The 27,855-nt window shown below is 39.9% G+C and overlaps 1 protein-coding gene and 1 pseudogene across 1 annotated transcript in view; both read right to left on the reverse strand.

Moving 5' to 3' along the window:
• Window positions 1–27,855, reverse strand: part of USH2A (usherin) — a 987,589-nt gene that overhangs the window by 70,187 nt on the left and 889,547 nt on the right. The gene's annotated exons all lie outside the window — the stretch shown is intronic.
• On the reverse strand, window positions 3,247–3,770 carry LOC142437384 (peptidyl-prolyl cis-trans isomerase A pseudogene; annotated as a pseudogene).

Raw genomic sequence — 27,855 nt, forward strand, 5'->3', positions numbered from 1 at the left:
GCTCAATTACAGTTTATTTCAGGGTTGAGAATTCCATTCAGCCCCTAGATGGCAATACTATCAAACATTTTTGGTAACATGAGTGCTTAATGATTAACAACCGGCATTCAGTCATCCAACACACTCCAGGCAACCATTAAAAAAATAACAAAACTGATTTCATTATAGATTCTTTTAATAAACATTTATGGCTCAGATCCTTGAAAGCAGCAGTCTTCAAAATGCCCCGGCCTCTAAACCTCCGCCATCTAATGCAGAAAGATGACCTGCAGGTCTCAAGACTAAGTCCCTGCATTTCCGACACAGAAACGGTTTTAAGGTGTGTTCTTATGAGGGATGATTACAATAGTTGTTTTTCATAACCCAGTCCGGTATTTATCACTAAATGGGAGAAATAACCATATACAGATATATAAAGGAGAATGTCTGTATCCTAAATTTACATGGAGGAAAAATCCCCATGTTATAGTAATTGCCTTTTTCTAAAGAACTATGCCAAAACTTATACACATGCAAACACACACCTTTTAACTAATAAATCTCACTTATAGCCAGCCTTTTTCTGAATCTTTAGTAAAGATCATGTGTGTGTGTGTGTGTGTGTGTGTGTGTATAATAGTAATAAAAACAGACAAAATAGCCCTTCACACTCGTTGGGAAAAAATTAAATCATTCTTTCTTGAGTATGTCAACAACACTAAAATTTACAATAACAGGCTTTAGAATTTCGTGTACATTTGGGCAAAGTCTCGTACTGTGGAGTTTGGGTTGTGTCGTGTTTCTTTTGTTTAAGCTATTTGCTATGTTCCTTAAATTTTGAATATTTTTTTCTGGCAGACCATGGTTATAAATTTAAATGTTTTGCGTAATTTCTCCCTTTGGAGATGTAGCATTCTGTTCCACTGACTAGGAAAATCTATCACGGAAAGTAATTTTCCGTCCCCTCATTTTCATCTGTTTCACCTTTCTTTCTTCTCCTTCTGCCCCTGACTCCGTCCTCCACTCCTTTGTCCTCCTTCCGTCATGCACTCTCCTTTATGGAGACGACACTGAACAAATAACTCTACTCTCTTCCTCTTCCTTATCATTATTCGACTCTTTACCTTCATTCTTCCTGCCTACCAATTTCTTTTGAGCGGTTTATTGCTGCTATTGTCCTTCCTGGCCTATAAACCTCTTGCTGGTGTCAGGGGCCATTGAGTCAATTCTAACTCCTAGGTACCCGGTGTACCCCAGAAACACAGTCCGCGTGGCCCTCGTCCACCCTCACCATCGTTCTTCTGTTGGAGCCCATTGCTGCTATGAAGTCGCACTTGTTTCCCTTTTGTCTCAGGCGACTCCGTGTGCATATTCAATATTGCATTCCGATTTTTGAGTCCAGAAGCAGATTTGATAAATCCGTTAAGCAGCAAATTATTCAAAATAGAATGATGCAACAGAGGAAAACAAAAAGAAACCTTTTGGGGGGTGAGTAGGAGATGATCCATTCTCTGCAATTTTATAGTTCCAGTGAGATTTAGTTTTTTTCTCACACTTTCATGTAAATGCATCAGGGGGTCAGGGTCCGGCTACACACCAGCGCACCGTGTTTTGAGGCATGAAGACAGGACTCCGGGACACTTTGCCAGTTGAGTTTCTACTGGCAATTTGAACTGCATTTTAACCTCTCCACTTTGCTCCTGGGACACACGAAACTATTTGGAATCTTCAGCAATCTGACAATTTTACACCATCTTCTCTGATTATTTTTGATGGCTTGAAGTGCCCCAAAGGTGGCTAGAGGGTCAATAGGTTTATGTAGGTTAAAAATGATCAAAAATTAGCATTGATCTGTAGCTGTCAATAAAAGGACGTGTGGGGAGATTCCCTGCACAAATATTTAAACTGCATAAAGCTACCTAACTTAGTCATCTTTGAAGCTATTGATCCCATGATCCAGCACTTTCCAAAGATTTCCCTTTGGCCTTTGTGGTGCATTTTCCCTCAGCTCAGTTACTCTCAGGAATCTACTCATCCTGCTCCAGGTTATAAACTAACTTCCCTGTGATAGAAGCAATGCCAAAAATCATGTGATAGAATTTCACCAGACCTATGATTTGATCATTGGAAATATCTATTTTCAACAACATAAATGGTGCTTAGTCTCGTGGCTCTCACTCAGGATGAATTAGGTTTTTATCAGCTGTAATCATCAGTGTAGCTGGATTTTATGCCTGATTAATTTCAGAGTGTAGGAATTGGTAAAAATCTTCCGTTCTTTTTGGCTCAGTATTGGTGTTAATTGGAATAATCATCTTATCAATTGGTCTTTCTTGTAGGTATACAGATAGTGTTGCTCTTCAACATAGAGATGGAAATGTGCTTTTTTGACAACGAATGTGATGCCATTCTTCTCAATTTGTCATTCCTAAGATAATAAACCATATGACTGCTAACTTAGGAAATGACCCAAAGTAGCTCATTTTACTAATGGTATCGATATTCAAGTATCCCACATCATTTTTTGACAAATTTATTTTTTCTACACTTATACTTTTTACATATATTTTTCTAGTTGCTAAGTGATATTTTTAACTGATTCTTTTCATTGTGTGCAGTGCCGCATCAGGAAATAAAGTCTAACGAAGTGATTAAGTCTACTCGACTTGGAGGAGGTAGTTTTTCCCACGTTGTGTTTTTAGGGCCTTTCAACACGAGGGACTCCTACTGCAGCACCCTATCAGAACATGTTCTGTTGTTATTTATAAGGTTTTCACTGGTAACAATTTCAGAAGCAGACTGCCGGATTCTTCTCCTTAGTCTGTCTATCTGGAAGCCCCACTGAAGGTTACCCACCATGCTGACTCAGTGCTTACAATATTGTGGTATCGCTTCTAATCACAGCAACATGCCAGCCGACGCACATTAAGAAGCAGATGGACAGTACTCAGTATACTGCATGAGAGTGTTTTCTGAGGATTACGGTGATAACCTTGAATATATTCTCTACTTCAAAATTTGTGATTATTTAAGATAGACAAATGTTTTTATTCTGGTCATCACCAATGTACATATTTTTTAATTGTTTATCTTTTATTTCATAATCATAAACTTAACTCTGCTTTCCAGCTGGACTCAGGGGGAGTAAGGAAACTCGAAGAGCTGGAGTGAGAGCACAAGATGACACGATACTGCAAGCACACTGGGAATAGAAGGGTGGTTCCCAAGCTACACAGGAGCGGTCTGGTGCTTAAGATAACACAGAAAATTCTGATCACATTTAATTAGAGTTGTCCACAGTCAGCAATGGTGATCTTCTTGCTGGTCTTGCCATTCTTGGACCCACAACGCTCCATGGCTTCCACAATGTTCATGCCTTCTTTCACCTGACCGAAGACCACGTGCTTGCCATCCAACCATTCAGTCTTAGCAGTGCAGATAAAAAACTGGGAACCATTCGTATTGGGTCCAGCGTTTGCCATAGACAGGATGCCAGGGCCTGTGTGCTTCAGGATGAAGTTCTCATCTTCAAATTTCTCTCCATAGATGGACTTGCCACCAGTGCCATTATGGCGTGTGAAGTCAGCACCCTGGCACATAAACCCTGGAATGATTCTGTGGAAGCAGGAACCTTTGTAACCAAAACCTTTCTCCCCGGTGCTCAGAGCGCGGAAGTTTTCTTCTGTCTTTGGAACTTCGTCTGCAAACAGCTCAAAAGAAACACGGCCGAGGGGCTCGCCGTCGGCAGCTCTGTCGAAAAACACAGTAGGGTTGACCATGGCTGGGCACAGCAGGACCAGAGAAGACTACAGATTCAGGCGGCGGCGTCTGCAAAGCCCCAATGTACGTATTATAATAAATGAACTTGACCGTGAAACTAGGTCCTCTATCCTGTCTTACCACGCAGATATATTTATCTGTTGTCATCCATACCCTTGCCTCTGCCTCTTCTACATATAAAATAATGATGAGGTGACTGAAAAAGGTGAGCTATACCTTTGATGACTGGGAAATGGAATAAAAGTATCCAGAAGGGTACACAGATGTTCAGACATGTTTAGTTGTGGATTCTAACTAATGTTAGGCTTTATTTGAGAGATGTCAAGGTACTACTAATGAATTCCATATCAAGAAGGACCACTCTTTGGACCAATCATGGTGGGTAAAATAGAGGGTCAGCAAAATAGAGGAACAGCCCGAATGATACAGATTGACACAGTGATTGCAATGTACGGGTGGTGCAGGACCAAACAGCGTTCTTCCCGTTTGACATCGTGTCTCTTTGAGAGGGAAGCAATTCGACAGCAACTGACAACAATAACTGCATAACTTCCTTGCAAGTAATTGTGATATTACTAACTACCTAGTAAGCGATCATAATTGGTTTTCCAGGGATGAAATTGATTAACCAAGACCTCCAAGAGGGAAACCACAAAATAATTGAAATAACAGATCCAAAAAAGACTCAAATATCCCATATAAATCCTGAAGACGGTGGCTATTTTCGATCTGTTGTCACATGTCAAGTCCCATGAGTGGAAACTGTCCAAATGACAGCTAACAGCTACAACAACAACCTGGACCATTGTTATCACTTTAAAGAGTAACTTTAACATCGAAAATGTGCACGATCGAGTATTCATGTGCAGGTGCGGTGTGCATGTTAACACCATGCTCTAACAGACATGAACACTTAGAATGATAAGTAAAAGGGGTGGGTCTTTTTCTGCTACTTCTTCTCATTGCCACATCTTGTTCATTTTGTTAACTGAGAAAGCGACAGCAAGAAAAGAAGGCTCAATTCACAGGCATTTTCTTTGCATACAATTGTTGTTCGGTGCTTTCCAGTCAATTCAGACTCATGGCAAGTCTATGTATGAAGGTTAGAACTGCTTGGTAGGATTTTCAGGGTTGTGAACCTTTGGAAATAATTCACCAGGTTGTTGTTCAAGGCACCTGTGAGTGAGTTCCAACCATCAACCTTTGGGTTGGTGGTTTAACACTTAATCTTTTGCCCTACGTAGGGAAAACTATAAATTGGTTGTACTATTTTATACAGCAAACACCAGAGTTGTAAAATGAACAATGATGCTTATCTACCACTAAAATTGGGGGAAATGGTTCTGAAATGACTCATCTTTCAAGAGAGAAGAGAAAAAGTACTAATTTTATGAAAAAATAAATGTTTAGTGACAAATCAGCCACATTAAAAACAATACTTCTGATCTAACAAAACAAAATGAGCATAATCTGTGATCCAGCAATTTTACTTTGGCAAGGTTGTTTGGGATTATTAGCAAAACGTACTAAAATACATCTAAAAAGATAATCATTCCTGCATATATTGTTTTTCTTCTTTGTCTGATTAAATGTATATTCATCGAATGCTTACTGTGGGTAGACATGTTCCTAATTTCTGACACTACAGCAACAATCAAGGAAATAAAGGCATTGTGATACGTAGGTTTATGGTGCCTACCTGGCCCACAGGAATACGTGGGATTAATAAGGTTGCAGTTTGATTGGTGGGCAAAGATAAATGGCTCGGCAAGCCCCGCCTCTCTCTCTCTTACTCTCTGGTGATCCGACCAGTGTGCAGCTGCCTTAGCAAGTTCTCTGCCTCAACTTGTGAGCTACAATACCTGTGGGACACCCAACCCATGGATTGTGTTGCTAGAGCTTGAAGTTCTTTTGAGACCTGCTTCGCCATGTTGCTGGTGTATACATCACTTGAGCTGGGGACTGTCGGATCCGGTCATCTGGCTGGCTGTTGGTGACCTGCCCTGCTGTTTGCTGCCAGTGGCCGGACTGCCTGCATTGGCCTACAGAAGACTCAGCTGTCTGTTTCCTTGACCTTGCACCCAGCAACCTTCATGAGTTGAAGGACTTCCAGTATATTAACTGTTTCACAGAAGGTAGTTGAGCTGAGCCCTCCGTACTGCTGTGTGGACTAACTAGATGGTATATTCCTTTGTGCTGTATATGTCTATATCTACATCTATAAACCATAAGTGTCCTGGTTTTGTTTCTCTAGAGAACCCTGTCAAGCACAGGCAAAAATCTAAATTTTCTAACAGAGGAAAGGAAAATGGACAGTATACAAGCAAAAGAGTTTGTGGTAAGTTGTAGAAGAAACAAATTGAGTAATGCACTAAGTAGTATTTGACTTATTGATATTCTTTTAGGGGCCATTGAACTGGATCCCACTCACAGTGATCCTATGCCCAAGAGAAGGAAACACTACTTGGGCCTGTGCCATGTTCATAATACTTCCTAATTAGCATCATTGCCGCCACTGCATCAATCCATCTCATGAAGACCTTCCTCTTTTGTGCTGCCTCTCCACTATGCCAAGCATGATTTCCTTCTCTGGGGATTGGTCTCTCCTGACAATATGTCCACTGTACATGAGACTAAGTCATTGCCCTTAAGAAGCATTCTGACTGCCCTGCTTCTTCCAAGATAGACTGATTTGTCCTTTTTTGCAGTCCATGAAACTTTCCGTATTTTCCACTTCAAATTCATCGGTTCTTCTTTGGTCTTCCTTATTCAACATCAAATTACAACATGCAAATGATGTGATTGAAAATACCGTTGCTTGGGTCAAGCACAAATTATCCCTCAATGTAACAACCATATATATATATATATATAATCTTGGTTCTTTTTCTTCGTGTTTTAAAATCATTTTATTGGGGGCTCTTACAGCTCTTATCACAATACATCCATCCATCCATTGTGTCAAACACAGTTGTACATATGTTGACATCATCATTTTCAAAACATTTCTTTCTATTTAGCCCTTAGTATCAGCTCATTCCCTCCTCCTCCACCCCCTTCCCTCATTTTCAATATTTCAAAGAGGTCTTATACAGCACATTTACCTGTGCAACATGTCTTTTGATTTCCTGATTGCTGCTTCCATGAGCATTGATTGTGGAGCCAAACAAGAGAAAATCCTTGAAAATGTTAATCTTTTCTCCATTTGTCATGATGTTACCTAATGGTCCAGTTGTGAGGATGTTGGTCTTCTTTACATTGAATTTTAATCCATACTGAAGGGTGCCATCCTTGATTTTTATCACCAAGTGGTTCAATTGCTTCTCACTCTCATCAAGCAAGGTTGTGTCAGGTGTGTATCCCAGGTTGTTAATAAGCCTTCCATTAAACTTGATGTTGTGTTCTTCTTCATATAAATTAGCATCTCTGATTATTTGCTTATCATACAGCTTGAATAAGTATGGTGAGAGAATACAACCCCCTGACTTTAAGGCATACAGTAGTACCTTTTTCTGTTCAAACAACTGCCTCTTATTCCATGTATAAATTCTTTATGAACACAATGAAATGTTCTGAAATTCACATTCTTTTCAGGTTATCCATAGTTTGTGATTATTCATACAGTCGAATGCCTTGACATAGTCAATAAAACACAAATAAACCTCTGTCTTGTCTTTTCTCCTAGACCAGATTAATGTGACACTAGTGCTGATCTCCCTTGTTCTCCATCCTCTGCTGAATTCACCCTGAACCTCTGGCAGCTTCCTGCAACCATTATTGGATGATCATCAACAAATTTTACTTGCTTGTGAGATCAATAATATTTTCCATAGCTTGAGCATTCTGTTGGGTCACCTTGCCACCTTTCTTTGGAATGGGTATAAATATTCATCTCTTCCAGTCAGTTAGCCAAGTAGCTATATTTCCAGTTTCCTGACATAGACTCATGAATGCTTTCAGTGCTTATTTTTATTGGCATTCCATCAATTACTGGTGCCTTGTTTTTATCTCATGCTTTCAGTGCAGCTTGAACATCTTTCTTCAGCACCGTTGTTTATTGCTTATGTACTACCTCCCGAAATGTTGGGCTGTCAACTTGCTTTTTTGGTACAGTGACTCTGTATCTTTCTCATCTTCTTGTTATGCTTTTTGCACCATTAAGTGTCTTTTCTGTAGATTCTTTCAATATTACAACTCGAGGCTTGAATTTTTTCTTGAGTCATTTCAGTTTATGAAATTTTGAATATGCTCTTCCCGTTGGTTTTTTAGCTCTAGCTCTTTGCATGTTTCAATACTTTGTCTTCTCAAGTGGCTAATTATTTGACTTGAGAAAACAATGAAACTTTTTATTTGGAATGGTGGGTAGGGAAAGTCCTTGAGAACATTGTATTTGGGAAAGAATCCAGAAAGGACAAACAGCTATGTGAAGAGCTTGGGAGAATCTTCTAGGCAAAAGGAAGAGCAAGAATAAGGGCTGTAAAGTAGGGGGATGGGTCTGATATTTATACTGGCAGAAAGGAGCAAGTATGCCTGGGTCAGTGAGTAGAGGGGGGCAGAAAGCCAATCAAAGAGAGGGAGAAAGGTGGTCCAAATCATGTTTGTTATGATAAGAAAATTAGAGTGTGACTTCAATTTCAATGAAACAAACAAACATTGTGGTATTTTAAATAGCAAAGTTACATGATAGAAATTTGGTTTAACAAAGTTCATTCTGGCTGCTGTGCAGATAAACCATGTAAGAGATGAAGAGAGAGAGAGGAAGACATTAGCAGCAATTTTCAGAAGCCCAGGAAGGGGTGACAGTGGTTTGAACTAGAGTGCTTATGGTAGAGATGGAACTACGTGGGTGGACTTATACTTTGGAAATAGAGCCAGCTGAATACTGATAAGTTAAAGGGGAGAAATGAGGGGAAGAGAAAATTCAAAGACATCTCAAGAAAAAATAAAGGCTGACGCCGGTCAATGAAATATAGATAACGGAGGGTTGAGGGGCTAGGGAATATTTTGAAATGTACTAAGTTTGAAATGCTAAGTAGACACTTGAATCTACTATTTTATAATACCAAGTAGAAGTCTGGGTTAAAGATGCTTATTTGAGAATTGTTGGATATCTCTTTAAAAATTCAGTCTCCACTATGAGACATGATGCCCCTCACTGACCCATGGACCTGTGGGGGACAGCACCAGAGTCACAGTGTAGGAATTGTGCCAGACCTGATCCCACCACACCGAGGCAAAGCACTGGGGGAGTGCAGTGGAACAGCAAGGAAATGGAGCTGCAAGGTCCCCAGGGAATGTTGAAGGTGGACTTTGGGGCCAGGGTGTGGGTGCCCCAACAAATTGGACTGGAAAAGACACCTACTAACTAACTACAAGCTTTTCTTTATTGTTATGTTTTGTTTTGTTCTTTGTCAGTGGTTTGTTGTTGTTCTATTGTATATTGTTGCTTGGTTTTGCTCTGTCTTGTTTTTGTGCACGTTATTACCTCTGCAGGTCTGTCTAAATAAGATAGGTTGGATGAACAATCTGGAGGAGAAAACAATGGGACCGACAGTTCGGGGGGGGGGGGACGGCATGGGATAGGGAGAGGTGGGAGGAAATGAAGCGGTGTTAACAAATGCAGGCACAAGGGAACAACAAGTGATCCAAATTGGTGGTGAGGTGGGTGTGGGAGGCCTGGTAGGGCATGATCACGGGTAATGTATCAAAGAGGTATTGCTGAAACCCAGGTGGGGACTGAACATGATAGTGGGACAGGAGGAAAGTCAAGGGAAATAGAGGAAAGAGCTGGGAGGCAAAGGGCATTTATAGAGGTCTAGATAAAGACATGGACATATGCAAATATATTTATATATGAGGATGGGGAAATAGATCTATGTGCCTATAATTATAGGTTTAGTATTAAGGTAGCAGAAGGATATTGGGCCTCCACTCAAGTACTTCCTCAATGCAAGAATACTTTCTTCTATTAAATTGGCATTCTATGATGTTCACCCTTCAGACACAACTGCTGAAGACAAAGCGGGTGAATAAGCAAATGTGGCGAAGAAAGCTGATGGTGCCTGGCTATCAAAAGGTATAGCACCTGGGGTTTTAAAGGCTTGAAGGTAAACAAGCAGTCATCTACCTCAGAAGCAACAAAGCCCACATGGAAGAAGCACACCAGCCTGTGTGATCATGAGGTGTCGAAGGGATCAGGTATAAGGCATCATGAGAACAAAAAAAAAATCTTACCACAGTGAATGGGGTTGGGGGGGGACAGAGTGGAGACCCAAAGCACATTTGTCGGCCACTGGAGATCCCCTTGTGGAAGGGTCTAGGGGAGGAGATGAGCCAGCTAAAGTGCGATGTAGCACCGATGAAAAATACAGCTTTCCTCTAGTTCCTAAATGCTTCCTCCCTCCCCCGCCCCCCACCACTATTATGATTCGAATTCTACCTTTCAAGTCTGGCTAGACCAGAGGATGTACACTGGTACAGACAGGAACTGGAAATACAGGGAATCCAGGGTGGATGATCCCTTCAGGACCAGTGGTGTGAGTGGCGATACTGGGAGGGAATAGGGAGGGTGGGTTGGAAAGAGGGAACCAATTACAAGGATCTACATTTGCCCTCCTCCCTGGGGGATGGACAACAGAAAAGGGGGTGAAGGGAGACATCAGACAGGGCAAGATATGACAAAATAATAATTTATAAATTATCAAGGGTTCATGAGGGAGGGGGGAGCAGGAAGGGAGGGGAAAAATGAGAACCTGATGCCAAGGGCTTAAGTGGGGAGCAAACGTTTTGAGAATGATGAGGGCAATGAATGTACAGATGTGCTTTACACAATTGATGTATGGATGGATTGTGATAAGAGTTGTATGAGCCCCTAATAAAATGATTTTAAAAATTCAGCCTCAAACAATTGCCTTCTCAGTCTTTCCCTTTGAATGTCTAATTGGTATCTCAAACTCAACATGTCCAATTTCTTGATATTCCCCTCCATAGCAGTTGGATTTATGTAAATTTAGTTGAGGTGAAAATATCATCCTAAAGCTCAGCACCACCTCCTGTAGCAGAGACACCCTAACGATGTCTTCTGCCTGCTAAGATGTTCACGTTTATCTATGGGGAACAAGATAGGATAATGTTAGTGCATTTTTACATCCTCTGACATTGAAGATGCGTTTTAAAAAGCAATGCATTTCTCAGAGGAGAATGAAACTATTAGGTAATGTAGAACATTGACACGCAGAGGCTTTCTTCTGCACATTGACATGGCAGATAGTTAGTTCCTATTGCTTCAGTTGCTGTTGGAAATGAAGTAAACAATTACATGGCAACACATATAAATATATAGATAAAATGGGTTATGTGGAAAAAGAAATTCCTAACAAAATTAGAACAAGAATAGTCCAAATTACCAGAAGAACAGGCCCAATGGATAAAGATGAAACCTTAAAGCACTAGTTACCAGTCCTCTTGCAAAAAATCTTAGCACCAGAGATTTACCAATGAAGTGTGTTGTTATTTTAATTAATTCAGGAGTAGAAGAGTATTGATATTATGTATAACATGTTCTAGATGCTATTAGAATATTAAAAGTTGGCAATAACATAACAAGAAATGTACATTATAAATTGAAATCAAAATCTCTTAGGAGGGTAGATGAAAAAGTAGTACATAAGACATAAGCAAACAGAATGCAACAGTATATTTTAAAAAGATATATGATCACACTGAACTTAACAGAATAGTTAATTAACATAGGATCATCTGAATTGACTCAACAAAATACACATTCATAGTAAAATATCTTATCCAAACAAAAATAGAAGACAATTTCCATAACCTGATAAACAGTGTATATTAAAATAATGTAAAAAATCATACTTCATGATAAAGCTTTAGAAGTCATCTCATTAATATAATAAATGATATAGGATTCCCTCTTCATTATTGTATTGGCAATCCTAGGCAATGCAAGACAAGGGAAATGAGCAGTATATAGCAGAAATTATGAGAACGCACCCAACATCTACATAATTTTTCACATCCTCAATTTCCATGAGTCTAAATTAGATTATATAATTAATTCTTGTCCATTAGAAATGAGCAGAGCAGTGTAAGTCACTCTCAGGCTTGGTCTTTGAAAATATTTTATAGTGCCCTGCAGTGTGGTCTTCTCCTACATAACATTGCTGCATGTGAGCGAAGGGAAGCCGAATCTGCTTTAACTTTATTTTGTAAAGCAGTGAGATTTGGGGTTTTATCTGTTATCACAGTTTATCCTATCCTGTTTTGCCCTATCCTATTCTATCTAATCATATGCTGACAGATACAAGGTATATAATGTTGGAAGGATGAGAAATGATTATTGACCACTTAAAAACTCTAAAGAATCTAAAAACAGACTGTTATAGAGTTCAGCAATGTTAAAATCAATACTCAGAAACCGGACATATTTTACCAATGAGAAATAAGACAGGCAGATGCCAACACTTTTAATTTACAGTTAATCGAGGAAAGGTGGGGACTGGCTTATTCAACGCTCCAACTTTAGCTGCAAGAAATAGAAACTCAATTTGACTGGCTTATGAAAAAATGGAGAAGTTGAAAGGAGAGATACTAAAACACATGAAGCGAAACTTTGCCTCTTTGAAATGGGCAAACCAAAAGAATTTGGCATCTCTTTCAAGAGCTACATTGTTCCGAATTCTCTCTGTCTTCTCTTTCTCTGACTTCACTTTCCCTATTTAATGATCCTCCAGCATAGTTATCAATTCCAAGGTGGTAAACCCCTATAGCCTTAGCACCCACAGCCATCTGACTACTCTCTGTGCGTCTTTGGAAAGAGAGGATGACTGATTATTAGCTAGACCACAGGTTTGTTGGCTTTGGTTAGGCTGTTGTGGATGAGGGATAGGATCACATGAAATAGACCTATGCACCTAATTCTCCTCTTTGGCATAAATTATAAGTGGTGGTCAGTGACAGGCCTTTGCAGGCATCTAAGATACTTTCAAGCAGGGAGCATCTTTGATATTAGATCTCACTATGGCTATGCATTGTGAGTGATTCTCAAAGGCTTCTCCAATTGGCAATGGATAGTTCTGGATCCGCTCGCTACCCAGTGTCTCGGTTTTGAGTCGCCCTAACGTTTTCACAGATGTGATTTACTGGAACAGAGAATCTGTGAGTTTCCATCTTTGTGTCAGTGAACTTTCACAACATTTTGAGCGACAGTCTCTATTTTCTATGACCCCATGTCTGTCAGTTCATGGAAGATCCATCTCTGGATTTCAGAAATGAAATCATAATGGCTTCAGGTAATAGCAATTTGCTATCTGATTGACTCCCACTCATGGTGAGCTCATGTCCCGCAGCAAAGAATTGTGCTTCCTAGGAATTTCAGTGACTTTTTTTTTTTATGTACATCACCAGAGCTTTCTTCTGAAGGATCTCTGGTGGAATCGAACCGTCAATCTTTTGGTTGGTAACCTAGCATTCTAATAGCCTAGCTATTTTCTGTGGTCACTAATTTTCTGCTTCAGAACTTCTAAATACTTTGCAGTATCATGTGCTCTCTTATGTCTTATGTCATTGCCACATCAACGACAGACTTCAGTTTCTATTGTTCTAATTTGAAGGTCAGAAGAATACCACAGCCTCGATCTGATTGGGAAATGCTTATAGTTTGGGCAGTCAATTCTTATCAGTTAGAACTACAGCCGCCTTTTTAGACTCCTCCTCTGCTCCTCCATTCTCTGTCCCTGTTCATAATACCCTGTTTTCCAGCCACATGACTCAGAGGGTCTTGCTTATTGTACACTCTTCAACGAAGCTCTGCTTTTGCTCATGAGCGCCTGTCCATGTTTGGCATCCTTAAAAACACAAATTAAACATTACCTGTTGGAAGAATTTCCTGGCTTCCCAAGTGGAGGTGTTTGCTCCTTTTCTGTTCTATTGTCCACGGCATTTTTTACATTGCATTTTTATGTACTTGTTTATGTACCTTTTCTCCCCACTAGACCTTGAACTCTTTGAGGACAGGGACGGGGGATACAAAATGTGTTTGGCACCATATGGGTACTCAATGGATGTCTGCTGAGTGAATAAATTATCCTTTATTTAAATACATTATCTTATTGGATATATGCTAGCTGTTTTTAACAAGTACTTATAAAATACACTCCCTTTTAGAATACAAGATTCCATGGGTATTGTTAAGAAGCACTGCTATTTTATGTATCACTAAGAAAGGAAAAAAAACCATTTTGAACAAAAATGATGCAATGCTCTTTTATTACTTAGGATTTTTAGTTTATAAGTTGAAAGACTTCTTTAGACCTGTGTAGGAATAAACTTTAAAATATCCTGTATTAAGTGGCTGCTTCTGCGTTATTCTGTACATACAATAACTTTTCATTTTAATACCAAAGCAGAGTGCAATCTTTCTGAGGGCATTTTAAGTGGCAATTAAACTCAACATGTGTAGTACCAACAGTGCCCATAACTCAACTGGAGTGATGAAAGCATAAATGTCATTAGGTGCAGAAATGACAGGATGCATCAACTGCCACCCACAGCCAGTGAATGATCGGACGATGTTCCTTAGTTTCAGAGATGGTCATATGTGGAAAATGTTCATCATAAAAGTCCAGGAAATCTCATGCTTTGTTTTCTAAGAACCCTTTCTGAGTAGGGGAAAAACAAAACAAATTTAAAAGCCAAGGATCCTTGGTAGTGGCATTGGTATCTGCTCAGCAGCTAACTGCAAAATTGGTGTTTTATGTGCTCCTAAATAGATGCTATTCAGAAAGTACCATGCAATTTTGCTCTTTCACATGGGGTTGTTATGCATTGAATTTGACCTGCGGCCACCTAACAACAACAACAACAACAACAATATGGTAAAAATCTAGAGCTTACCTCCTATGTCATTTACATTGTAGCATAGCAACAATGACTTGATGGATACAACAATAATGAGACCAAAAAATGCTAAAGCATCTTGTTTAAGGGTGACCAAAAACACATCGATACTTAGGTGTCGTGGGACTTGCAATACAACAACAACAGCAGCAACAACAACAAACCCTAGACCTAGGTATTCACAATGAGAATGACATCAAATGGGACACATTAAGATGCTGACTGAGCACTTGTATCTGTTCTAAGGGGCACAGTAGCCACTACATTTGGACACTGAAACTAGATACTGCTTACCATATGCAAGAAGTTCAAGTGCTTTTTATGTAGGAACTGATTACAAGGATCTACATGTGACCTCCTCCCTGGGGGCGGACAACAGAAAAGGGGGTGAAGGGAGACGCCGGATAGGGCAATAGATGACAAAATAATAATTTATAAATTATCAAGGGCTCATGAGGGAGAGGGGAGCGGGGAGGGAGGGGAAAAAAGAGGACTTGATTCAAAGGGCTTAAGTGGAGAGCAAATGCTTCGAAAATGATGAGGGCAATGAATGTCCAGATGTGCTTTATACAATTGATGTATGTATATGTATGGATTGTGATAAGAGTTGTATGAGCCCCTAATAAAAAAAAGATTTCCTATGGAAAAAAGGAGGACTTGATGCAAAGGGCTTAAGTGGAGAGCAAATGCTTCAAAAATGATGAGGGCAATGAATGTCCAGATGTGCTTTATACAATTGATGTATGTATATGTATGGATTGTGATAAGAGTTGTATTAGCCACTAATAAAATGTTTAAAAAAGAATAATTTTCCATGGGATGTTATCAATTAGAAACTTTATAGCTACATAAACCATTAACTGTCAATGATAAAGTATAAATAAATATAAATGGGAATGGAAAAAAAAAACCAAGCTCATGAGAGAGACACTGCAACCACCCTCATTTTCCATAGAGACGTAATCATAAAGGGAAGAGGCTCAGGTCTGAACAGAGACGTTCTGGGCAGAGTTTGTGCTGAAGACCATCAAGGTATGCTGGTTATTACCATCATCTCATCACCTCCCGTTGTCAGTTGGTAGAAGCCAACCATTGCCATTCCATGCATTAATACGATCACTTTTCCCATACTCTTCTCCTGGAATGAGGAAAGGCTTTCTGCTCTGTGACTTAAGCCTGATTACTGATCTGTTTACTGGGGAGTCAGGCTGAATAATCATCTCAAAGGAAGTAGATTGTTGTTTTTCAAATAACAACTGCAATAGTCTGGCCATGAATCAGGAAAGACACGCATTATTAGACTATCATATGATGGCAGTTGAGGCTAAGAGAAAAGCATAGACAGACTGCAAAAGAATAGAAAAATGTAACTTTCACAATCCTCTCATACTAGGCTCCAAAGGGGTTAACTGATTATAAAGAATAAAAAGCTCAGGGGATTTAGGTAGATGTTGGCACATTTAAGCAGTTATGGCATGATATTGAGTTGTTGCTTTAAAACATTTTAATATAATAAGATTAAAATTTTCCTCTTGGAATTTTTCAGCTAATATTGGAATTAAATGAGAGCATTAAGTCAAAGAGCTTAGTGCAAAGCAAATTATGCCAGGTTCAGCATTGAAGTCTTCGTTACGGAATATCTATTGACTCAAGCTTAATAAGTTGTAAATCCTCTACTTTGGGATTATTATCTATTGATTTTCTGCTATTATTTGCATCTTAAATGAATAAACAAAAAGAAATGATCATGGTTTAGTCATTACATCTTTAGAGAAATTGTACATAAGTATATAATAAAACAACTCTGTTCTGAGAGCTGGGCGCTGTGCTCCTATCTTCATTTAGGTAACTTCAAGATGGTTTTTAATTTTTCACTTTTGCATTTCTTAGTAGACATATACTTAGGGAAAACAGGAAAAAGTTCTCATGGAGGATAGTGTGCTCTGGGTTTTTCATTTTGAATGCATTATTAATTGTTCTACAATCTATCATTTTGCGTAGTTCATCTTACCCCAAGGCAAAAATGATCTCTGTTCTTATGTGCAGGAGGGATAACTTCTCTGGGAAATCCTGTAGTGTCTACATCCAATGTCTAATGTCTCTGGAGATCACGAACTTTAATAAAAACAGCAGTAGACTTGGAATCCCAAGATTTGAGTTAAAATCTGGGTTCAGTCACTCACTCACATTAGTTGACCTTTAGGATAATTACATGCAAGCATGTTAAGACTTTGTCTCATTTACTTTGGACACGTTATAAAAAGAGACCAAGTCCTGGGAAAGTGCATCATGCTTGGTAACATACAGGGGCGACTAAAAAGAAGGAGACCCTAAACATGATGGATTGACACAGAGGCTGCAGCAGTGGGCTCAAACATAATCATTGTGATGATTACACAGGACCAGGGGGTGTTTGGTTCTATGTTACATAGTCAATATGAGTTGGAACCTATTTGACAGCACCTAATAACAATAACAGTCCCATACTTTTTTTGAGTCTAATTTTTAACATTAATTTCATTTTCATAGACATCAAAGAACAAAAAAAACATGTCATTGTGTGCCCACCTTCCCGATATGATTGCTGAAGACAAATATGTGCATAGGCAAATGTGGTGAAGAAAACTGATGGTGCTGGCTATCAAAAGATATAGCGTCTGGGGAAGGCATCCTCAAACTATGGTCTGTGGGCCACATGCAGCCCACTGAGGACATTTATCCGTCTCACTGGGTGTTTTTCCCCATTTGCTTTTTTAATTCAAAATAAGATATGTGCAGTGTGCACAGGAATTTTTTCATAGTTTTTTTTTAAACTAGAGTCTAGCCATTGGGTCTGAGGGACAGTGAAGTAGCCCCTGTTTAAAAAGTTTGAGGACCCCTGGTCTGGGTATTGAAGGCTTGAAGATAAACAAGCGGCCATCTAGTTGAGAAGCTAGATGGAAGAAGCACGTGGAGGAAGCACACCAGCCTGTGTGACCATGAGGTGTCGAAAGAATCAGGTATCAGGCATCAAAGAACAAAAAATCATATCATTATAAATGAGGGGGAATGCAGAGTGGAGACCCAAAACCTATCTGTAGGTAACGAAACACCCCCTTACAAAAGGGTCGTGGGGAAGAGACAAGCCAGTAAGCATGCAGTGTAGCAATGATGAAACATACAACTTTCCTCTAGTTCTTAAATGCTTCCTCTCCCCGAACCCCCACGCCCCCACACCCCCTCCCCCGACTATCATGATCCAAATTCTACCTTACAAATCTGGCTAGACCAGAGGATGTACACTGGTACAGATAGGAACTGGAAACACAGGGAATCTGGGACAGATGATTCCTTCAGGACCAGTGCTGAGAGTGGCAATACCAGGAGGGTGTAGGGAAGGTGGGGTGGAAAGGGGGAGCCGAGTACAAGGATCTCCTCTCTGGGGGACAGACAGCAAAAGTGGGTGAAGAGAGACATCAGACAGTGGAAGACCTGACAAAAAATAATAATTTATATATTTGCAAGGGTTCATGAGGGATGGGAGAGGGGAGAGCAGAAAGGGGAGGATTAGGAGCTGATACCAAGGATTTAAGTAGGGAGTAAATATTTTGAGAATGATGAGGGCAATGATTGTACAAATGTGCTTGACACAATTGATGTATGTATGGATGTGATGAGTTGTATGAGCTCCCAATAAAATGATTTTTAAAAAGAGAGAGGGAGGGAGGGAGGGAGGGAGGGAGGGAGGGAGGGAGAGAGAGAGAGAGAGAGAGAGAGAGAGAGAGAGAGAGAGAGAGAGAGAGAGAGAGAGAATCATAGAAAAAGTGGCTTTGAGATTGTTGGCACTTAAGAAAGTATAATGGAAATGGAACAACTGATTACCAACTTCATACGGAGAAGAAGAAGCCCAGAATTAGCAGAGAACTCCTCGAGAAGAAGGACTTGCTTTCCCTGACTTTAGCACGCATTATACAGCCACAGTTGTCAAACCCTCATGATATTGATACAATGACAGATACTCAGACCAATGGAAAAGAACTGAAAACCCAGAAATAAAATCATCAGCATACAGACAACTGATCTTTGATAAGGGCCCCCAAAATATCCGATGGGAAGCAGATGCCCTCTTTAACAAGCAGTGCTGGAAAAAATGGATATATTCCTGCAGATAAATGAAGCAAGACCCTTACCTCACTCCATGCACAAGAATAAATTCAAGGTGGATCACATACCTTAAAGTTAAACTCCAAACTATTTGGGCCATCAATGAGGGAATTGGGACCAACTTGAGAACTTTGGCACAGGGATACATAGACTATCAGAAATAGGGAAGGACACAAACACAGAGGATGAACAAATTGACAAATGGGATATACTGAAGATAAAGCACCTGTGTACATAAAAAAAATTAGCCAAGAGAGTAAGTAATAAGAGAGCCCATGGACTGGGGAAACATCTTTAGCAATGACACATCAGACAAAGGCCTTATTACTAAAATCTACAATACTCTGCTAGCTTCCAAAAAGAACAACTAATTGCCCACTGAGGAGGTGGGCAAGGACCTGAACAGAAGTTTCACAGGGGCAGAAATTCAAATGGCCAATAAACATATGAGAAAATGTTCCCGATCTTTAGCCATAAGAGAAATGCAAATTAAAACAACAATGAGGTACCACCTGACACCCTCAAAGATACTCCAATTAAAAAAAAAATCAGAAATCAACAAGTGTTGGAGGGGCTGTGGGGAGACAGGAACTCTCATCCACTGCTGGTGGGACTGTAAGTATGTACAGCCACTATGGAAATCAATCTGGAGATTTCTCAAACAGATGGAAATCGAGTTACCATATGACCCAGCAATCCCACTACTGGGCATATACCCAGAAGAGGCAAAAAACAAACTAAGGTCAGACATCTGTGCTCCAGTGATCCTTGTGGCACAGTTCACAATTGCAAGGAGTTGGAAACAACCCAAATTTTCATCAACTGATGAGTGGATTAAAAAGCTGTGGTACATACATATAATGGAGTACTATGCATCGCTGAAAAGCAGTGATAAATGTATGAAGCACATGGCTGCATGGGAAGCACTGGAAGAAATCATGCTAAGCAAAGTAAGCTAAGCACAAAAGTCCCCTGAGGTAAGCTTTAAAAAAATGCAAAAGGGGCGTAGTGAAAAAGCTACTGTCTACAAACATTCCTGGGGTGAGGACCAGGTAATATGGCCAGAGTCAGACCAAATCCAGGAATACATATAGTTTCCAACTAAAAGGGAGGTGGGGAAAGAGAAAATAAATTAAAAAGAAATGGATAGCAGGGGCACAGGACACTAAATCACCCAAGGGCAGGTTATTATTTATATCTCCACAGGGAAATACAGAGCAGACTTCAACCCCGTGCTCTAAGATGTGAATGCAACATGCCGGCATGGAGTAGGGAGCCAGTGGAGAGGTCTGAGTGGCCGGCCCCAATCCCAACTATTATGTGGATACCTGCCCCTCACCCCAGAAGAATTTATTTCAGAGGACAGTTCTGAATCTGCAGCTCCAGGAGAGGGACATGCCTGATCAGAGCACACGGGAGCAAATGAAGAGGCAGGAAGAGAGAGTGGAGCACATCCTGATCCACCAAGCCTTGAGGATGATATTCCTGCTCAGAGCAGAGAATCCACAGAGAGGATCATGTGGCCACCCCCACTATGAGACACAACATTCCTCACTGACCCATAGCCCTACAGGGGACAACACTGGAGACACAGTGTGGGAATTCCACTTGATATGATCCCAACGCACTGAGGCAAAACACTAAGGGCATGCAGCAGAACAGCAAGGGAAACAGAGCAATGAAGTCCCCAGGGAATATCAAAAATAGACTTTGGGACCAGGACTTGGCGCCTCAACAGACTGGATAGGAAACCAGGCCTAAAGGCCTCAACAGATAGTCCTTGAACTAACTACAAGATTTTCGTTCTTGTTGTTTTGTTTTTTTGTCATTGGCTTATTGTTGTTTTGTTGCTTGGTTATGCTCTGTCTTGTTTTTGTGCATGTTATTATCTCCTCAGGTCTGTCTAAGATAGGCTGGATGAACAATCTGGAGGAGAAAACAATGAGACCGACCATTCCGGGGGGACATGGAAGTGGGGGAATTAGAGGGGAAGGAAGTGGTGTTAACAAACCCAGGGACAAGGGAATAACATGTGATCCAAATTGGTGGTGAGGAAGATGTAGGAGGCCTGGTAGGGCATGACCAAGGGTAATGTAACTGAGAGGAACTACTGTAATCCAAATTAAGGCTGAGCATAATAGTGGGACAAGAGGAAAATAAAAGGAAATAGAGGAAAGAGCTAGGAGGTAAAGAGCATTTATAGAGATCTAAATACAGGCATGTACACATATAAATATAATTATATATGAGGATGTGGAAATAGATCTATGTGCATATATTTATAGGTTTAGTATTAAGGTAGCAGATGGACATTGGGTCTCCACTCAAGTACTCCTGTAACGCAAGGACACTTTGTTCTAGTAAACTAACATTCCATGATGTTCACCTTCCTGACAGAATCGCTGAAGACAAAGCAGGTGCATAAGCAAATGTGGTGAAGAAAGCTGATGGTGCCCAGCTACCAAAAGATATAGCGTCTGGGGTCTTAAAGGCTTGAAGGTAAACAAGTGGCCATCTAGCTCAGAAGCCACAAAGCCCATATAGAAGAAGCACATCAGACTGCATGCTCATAAGGTGCCGAAGGGGTCTGTTATCAGGCATCAAAGAACAAAAAATCATATCATTGTATGCTTACCTTCCTGATATGATCGCTGAAGACAAAGCGGGTGCATAAGCAAATGTGGTGAAGAAACAGATGGTGCCCGGCTATCAAAATATATAGCATGTGGGGTCTTAAAGGCTTGAATGTAAACAAGCGGCCATCTAGTTCAGAAGCAAAAAAGCCCACACGGAAGAAGCACACCGGCCTGTGTGATCATGAGGTGTTGAAGGTATCAGGTATCAGGCATCATCCAAATTAAAAACCATATCATTGTGAATGAGGGGGAGTGTGGGGTGGAGACCCAAAGCCCATCTGTACATAACAGAACACCTCCTTACAAAAGGGTCGCGGGGAAGAGACAAGTCAGTTAGCATGCAGTATAGCAACGATAAAACATACAACTTTCCTGTAGTTCCCTGTCCGCCCCCCCCCCCATATCCTGATCCCAATTCTACCTTACAAATCTGGCTAGACCAAAGGATGTACACTGGTACAGATAGGAACTGGAAACACAGGGAATCCAGGGAAGATGATCCCTCCAGGGCCAGTGGTGAAAGTGGCGATACCAGGAGGGTGTAGGGAAGGCATGTGGAAAGGGGGAATCGATCATAAGGATCTACATATAACCTCCTTCCTGGGGGATGGACACCAGAGAAGTGAGTGAAGGGAGACGTTGGACAGTGTAAGATCTGCCAAAATAATAATAATTTATAAATTATCAAGGGCTCATGAGGAAGTGGGGAGCTGGGAGGGAGGGGAAAAATGAGGAGCTAGTACCAGGGCCTTACGTGGAGAGCAAATGTTTTGAGAATGATGAAGGCAATGAATATACAAATGTGCTTTGCACAATTGATGTATGCATTAATTGTGATAAGAGTTGTATGATACCCTAATAAAATGATTTTAAAAAGCATAATGAATCAAATATTTGCTAATAGGAGGAACTAAGGAAGCATATACTAGAAATTTATTTATTCCAAAGGTAATTATGTTAATTTAATATTTAATCTTATGGTTTTCTAAGAGATCTCCGGAAAGAAAAATTATGAAATTGCCTGATGGTCTGAGAGTCAAATATTAACATCACGTCTACTCTTTCCCCAGTGGTTAACGTCCTTAGTTGCTAACCAAAATATCAGAGTCATGAGTCCATGCTGAAACACCTCAGAAGAAACTCCTGGCGATGAACTTTTGGAGAATCAGTCATGAGTGCACTTCCGAAGCAGGGTCCACTCTGACCCGAGTGAAGTTGCCACAAGTTAGAAATAATTCAGCAGCATGGTTTTTATATCTTTCCCTACCATAGGGGCAGGCATCAAAGGGAGTGAAAATGAAGTAGAAATCATGCAAATCCTGGATTTTAGGAGGGATAACTATTAGGAATATAAAATTTGCATTCGTGAACGTTCTAGAGGAATGGAGGGCAACTAGGTCTAGTGGTAATAAACAGAGGCTTGCTCATGGACTTCAGCAGTCATGGAAGCCCCAACATGAAGAACGGGTTTTAAAGGCTAACATGTAGGGAACGAATTAGACACATGTGTTAGAAGAGTAGCATTATCACTCATTGCAATGTGGAAGCAAGTAAATGTCAAACTCATAGAGCCTTACAGTTAAAAAGAAATATATAGTTAGCAATTTGACATTCACATCTGATACAGAAAGCCTAGAAGTCGGGGGTGGGGGTAGAAGGGTAGCAAAAGGAGATATCCTTCCACACCCAAGAAAAGATAAAGAGCAATTTGCCAGTTTTATCTATCTACCTGCGTCTCCGGACTTTGTTGGCCTAGAGCTTCACAGAAAATGGCCCAACTGCATTGAAAAGAAAAGGTTCTTATCATGCCAGTTGGATTCCTATATGCCATTCATTGTGACCAGGAGAACAGTTTATACTTCTATTGCACCTACTTTATGTAACTCTCCAGCAATGTCCACTTCTCTGTAAACCAGTCTTGGGTGATTACCGGAACTTGGGATCCCTGAATCTGTTATAAGATGATGCTAAAAAAAGCAACACACCATGCTCATGTCTGCCCAGATGAGAGGTTTGCAAGACCTGTAGATTTATAGTTCCTCTTCCCAATCTTAACATAGTCTGGTATAGGACACTGATTTAAGTGATAACCAATATGGGCCTTTTAAAATGAACAGCTGCTGGATTCGTGAGGAGAATGAGCACTATTTTTTCTCAGAGAAGCTCTAGATTTTCAGTTTCTTGAACCAAGAAGTCACCGTAGCACAATGTACAGAAAATGCCTTGTTACAATTGCATACAACTCCTACTTGCCTTTTTAATGCAATGCAAATGAGTCTCCACTTTGAAACAATTGAATTAACTTCTACCCACAACCAACTCTTCATCACCATCACCTACTCTTACTCCACAGCCACTTTCAACTTACTGAAAAGTGTATGAATCTTGTCTTGTCCTAAAGCCAAGCTAAATAAGAAAGCTGTGCACCTGTTCTTACTATCCTACAAACTTGCTTTACACACACATCTGAGAATGGATCTCATTCGTAAGCAGGGTCTGTCTGTAATTGGTCTTTTTTTCAATAGTCTTTTTTGCCCATTTTAAAATCAAAGAAACTTTTGCCTCTTGCCACCTCAAACCCAGAAACTAGCAAATAGATCTTGTTTGGAAACAATAAATAATTTAATGTAGCTATTGTTTATGAGGGGGGCCCTGGAAGCAGACTGAATAAAGCTCATAGTTGCTAATGATAAAGTGGGTCTAGAGATTCTGGAGAAAATGGCCCAACTGAATTGAAAGCAGAGAATTGTTATGCCAGTTAGATTATTGTCTGCCAATACCACTACCTCATGGAAGAATGATGTGACAGTCTGCTTCCATAAAGATTTACATCTCTGGAAAATCTACCGAGCAGTGCTAATACGCTTTATAGAGTGGTTATGAGTCAGAATTGACTTGATGGAAGCGAGTACAGTTATTTTTTTGGTCTTATCTGTGAAAATGAGCCCAGCGTTTCTCTTATCCTTTGACATTGTGTTTGATATAGACCTACCACAAATTAAATATAGTGCCCCTTATATTTCTTGGTTATTAGCCTAAATCTTAAATTACATTGACTTTTTAAAGGAAGGTGCAGGGCAGAAGAAGAACCCTGACTTAGGTTTTATAACTTCACTTATTTGATAGTTTGGTTTCTAACTAATAAGAGTGATCACAGTTGTATCATTGAAATGTCACATCTGGAGACCGACAGCACAGTCCTACCTTGGCGGTGTGTGCGATGTGGTAGGCCGGTATGCTTTCCTTGTATCACTGGTTTTATGCTGACACAGCTACCAGGCCTACAGAATTCTTGCTAGGATTCGAGAAAGACTTTATTTCCTGGTAGAATGGGGGGGCTGTGACCTGAAGAACAGATTTGAGGAAATGCCTGTCCTCCATTTGACTGCTGAGGCCTAGTTCTCCAGGCTGGCAAAGGGTCAACACGGTGTCGGTGACTCAGTATGGTCTTTTCGATGTCATCACGCTATATCTCTGCATCTATGGTGGATTCTGGGGATTAACTGAGTCCCCCGGTACCAAAGCAAGACAGTTGAACCCTGGAATCTAGCATCCCTAATTTTGGAACTGAAATGCTTCTCCCAAGTCATTGCAGTTTGCTCCTCTGCACTTGAAGATGAGTTCTTCAGGTTTACGTCCCTATGGGGCCGTGCACGCCTGCCTGCATTAAGCAGTCCCACCTCCCACAGAGGGCCAATCACTGCCTGCACTGGGCAGCACAGCATATCCACTAGCTTCTAGCCACCCAGCCCTCACCTTATGTACTCGGTTAACTTACTTATCTTGCTTTTTTTTTTTAATTTTCCTACTATAAAGAACACTTCAAGAGGGAAGGGAGTTTGCTCTTTTGCTCATGGCTGTATCCTCAGTTGGCACATACTAACTGGTTAAATGAGGGGATGAATGAGTGAAATATGGATTTAATTCTTGGAAAAACCCTTGCTGCCTCCTATTGAAGGCCTGTGGAATACTTTCTTTATCTCCTCTTTATCTCTTGGAGGTGTCACATAATAGGCTTCAGCTAGTATTTGGTGGGAGAGATCATGAATAAGTAAATTTTTGATAGACAGGAATTATGGTTCAGTAAAAGGAAGGAATTAATAAAGATATTCATGAATGAATGATATCTTGTGACCTGGTTTTAGATCTAAGCCTACAAGGCTCTATCAATAAGCACTGGAAATTACTAATGTTTAGTTAAAAAAAAATACTACTCTTTCTTTTAAAACAAATCATTTTTTTAAAAATGGGGATGCATACAGCTCTCATCACAATTGATACATTCATGGGTACTATTTCTCTGAAAGATGGCCAAGCCATTAGGCATCCACCACACCAGTTATGTAACCTTAAGCAAAATATAGTTATAGGGATCAACTAATTGTTGCTATTTTCAATAATACAGGTCACTTTCTGCCCATGTAAATTGATATCTTAAAAGATAACTAATCTACACTGCATTTTGCCTAATATGTAAATAAATCACTTACTTTAGATATAATTCTAATTATCCTAATCTGAGAAGTCAATAGTGTAACTTTACAGCTTTGAGAATTGGCATCATGAATTCACACTGTGTCATAACTTTGTAGTATGTACCCACATCATGTTATGATGCTAGTTTTCATTGTCTCTCACCAGTGCACTCTGAGTCAGGATACACAAATGATCTATTGGAATGCAGAAAGAAAATAGTGAAACTACTTGAACATTTTTCTCTAAACCTCAGAAAGAAATTAAGGTCTACTATTTTAGAAGATAATGCCATACTAGTATTTCAGCATAATCTATATCCCAGTCCTATCAGGTATAGAAGTATGCTGAGAAGTCTGTAGCAGGGCTGACAGTATTAATCTCATTTAATCTTTTGCTTTTAGTATATAAGGATACATTCAATGTATGGTTCCATGTTAATGAGATTATAGATTATACTATCTGATTTTATCTAAACTATCTCTAGCAATATGAATGTCTTTCAAGACTCCTGAAAGACTTAGAAGCCACAATCAGAATATAATACTAATACAAACAAAAATAACAAGCAAATGGCAGTTTGATTCTTTTAATAACAAGTTTTTTCAGCCGCAGCTTGAGGTATAAACAATATTGGTCTTATCCTATCTGAGCAGAAGCTTAAAATTGAAATTATCAAGGGAACCAATTCAAAAATGGATTGACATCTATGATTATTAGTCCTGAATCTTTTAGTATGATACGCTGTGCCATGAGATTCCAGCTAATGATAGTATGAACTGATGTTGATGTACTTTATTGATATTATATATATGCCTTTTAACAGTTTGAGTATCAATAACATTAGTTATAACAGATTATTAATTATAGCATTATGTAATTTAGAAGTAAGTAAGTGTACATAAAATGGGTATGCATGTTCCAGTATTAATTACAGAAATAGACATTCTAAAGGTTTGGAGACCACTGATCTATATTGGCATCTATATTTTTCTTTCAGAAGTTTGATTAAGAACACATTTATTTTTCATTCTTTGGAAATTAAGATGGCATTAGATTATTCTTTTATTATCATTGCAGCTCAAACAAGAACAAGTAACTCATTTAGGTTATTGCATTTGAATGGGCAAAGTCCAGGAATTGTTTTTGGAAGATCAATGCTTGGGGATAATTTTGCTTTTTAAATCTCATCCTCCTGACTAATGTCGCATTAGATTATTCTTTTATTATCATTGCAGCTCAAACAAGAACAAGTAACTCATTTAGGTTATTGCATTTGAATGGGCAAAGTCCAGGAATTGTTTTTGGAAGATCAATGCTTGGGGATAATTTTGCTTTTTAAATCTCATCCTCCTGACTAATGTCTCATGGGAAGTACTGGCCCATTACTGGTAAAAGTGAAACCACTGGTCATTGCACAGACTGCATGAGGGACAGGAGCCTATCAAACACGCATGTTAAAACTCACACTAACCTAAATCATACTAACCTTCTCTTATGCATGTGGGCCATTTAAACCAGTTACCGTGTTACGGTGATTTTATTTCTACTTTATACTATTTCTCGGGTTGAATGATCTGATTAACATTCTCTGTTGAGCTTGAAGTCTAGAGTGAAGAAGACCAATGCAAATATAAGTGGTTGCAACAAGGTCTAAAATATTTACACCCCCTCTCACTCCTGTGTTACTTACAAGATTGCAAGCCATCAGTTATACTGTCCTGGGAGGGAAGTGAGGCGCTACAGGACCACAGGGAAGTCCCCATCGCAGGGAAGCAATGTTCAGTTATCATGGTGACTGTCATCTTAACAATGGGGAAAGTGCATCATTCACTGTGGGCGACTACAAACCGATGAGGAGGAGCTGAGAAATGGAAGGATTTTCCTTGTCTCATCTCTCCCTGAGCACCAGACAGACTGCAGAGCA

Source organism: Tenrec ecaudatus, chromosome 1 (genome assembly GCF_050624435.1).
Source record: "Tenrec ecaudatus isolate mTenEca1 chromosome 1, mTenEca1.hap1, whole genome shotgun sequence".
Classification (NCBI taxonomy): Eukaryota; Metazoa; Chordata; class Mammalia; order Afrosoricida; family Tenrecidae; genus Tenrec; species Tenrec ecaudatus.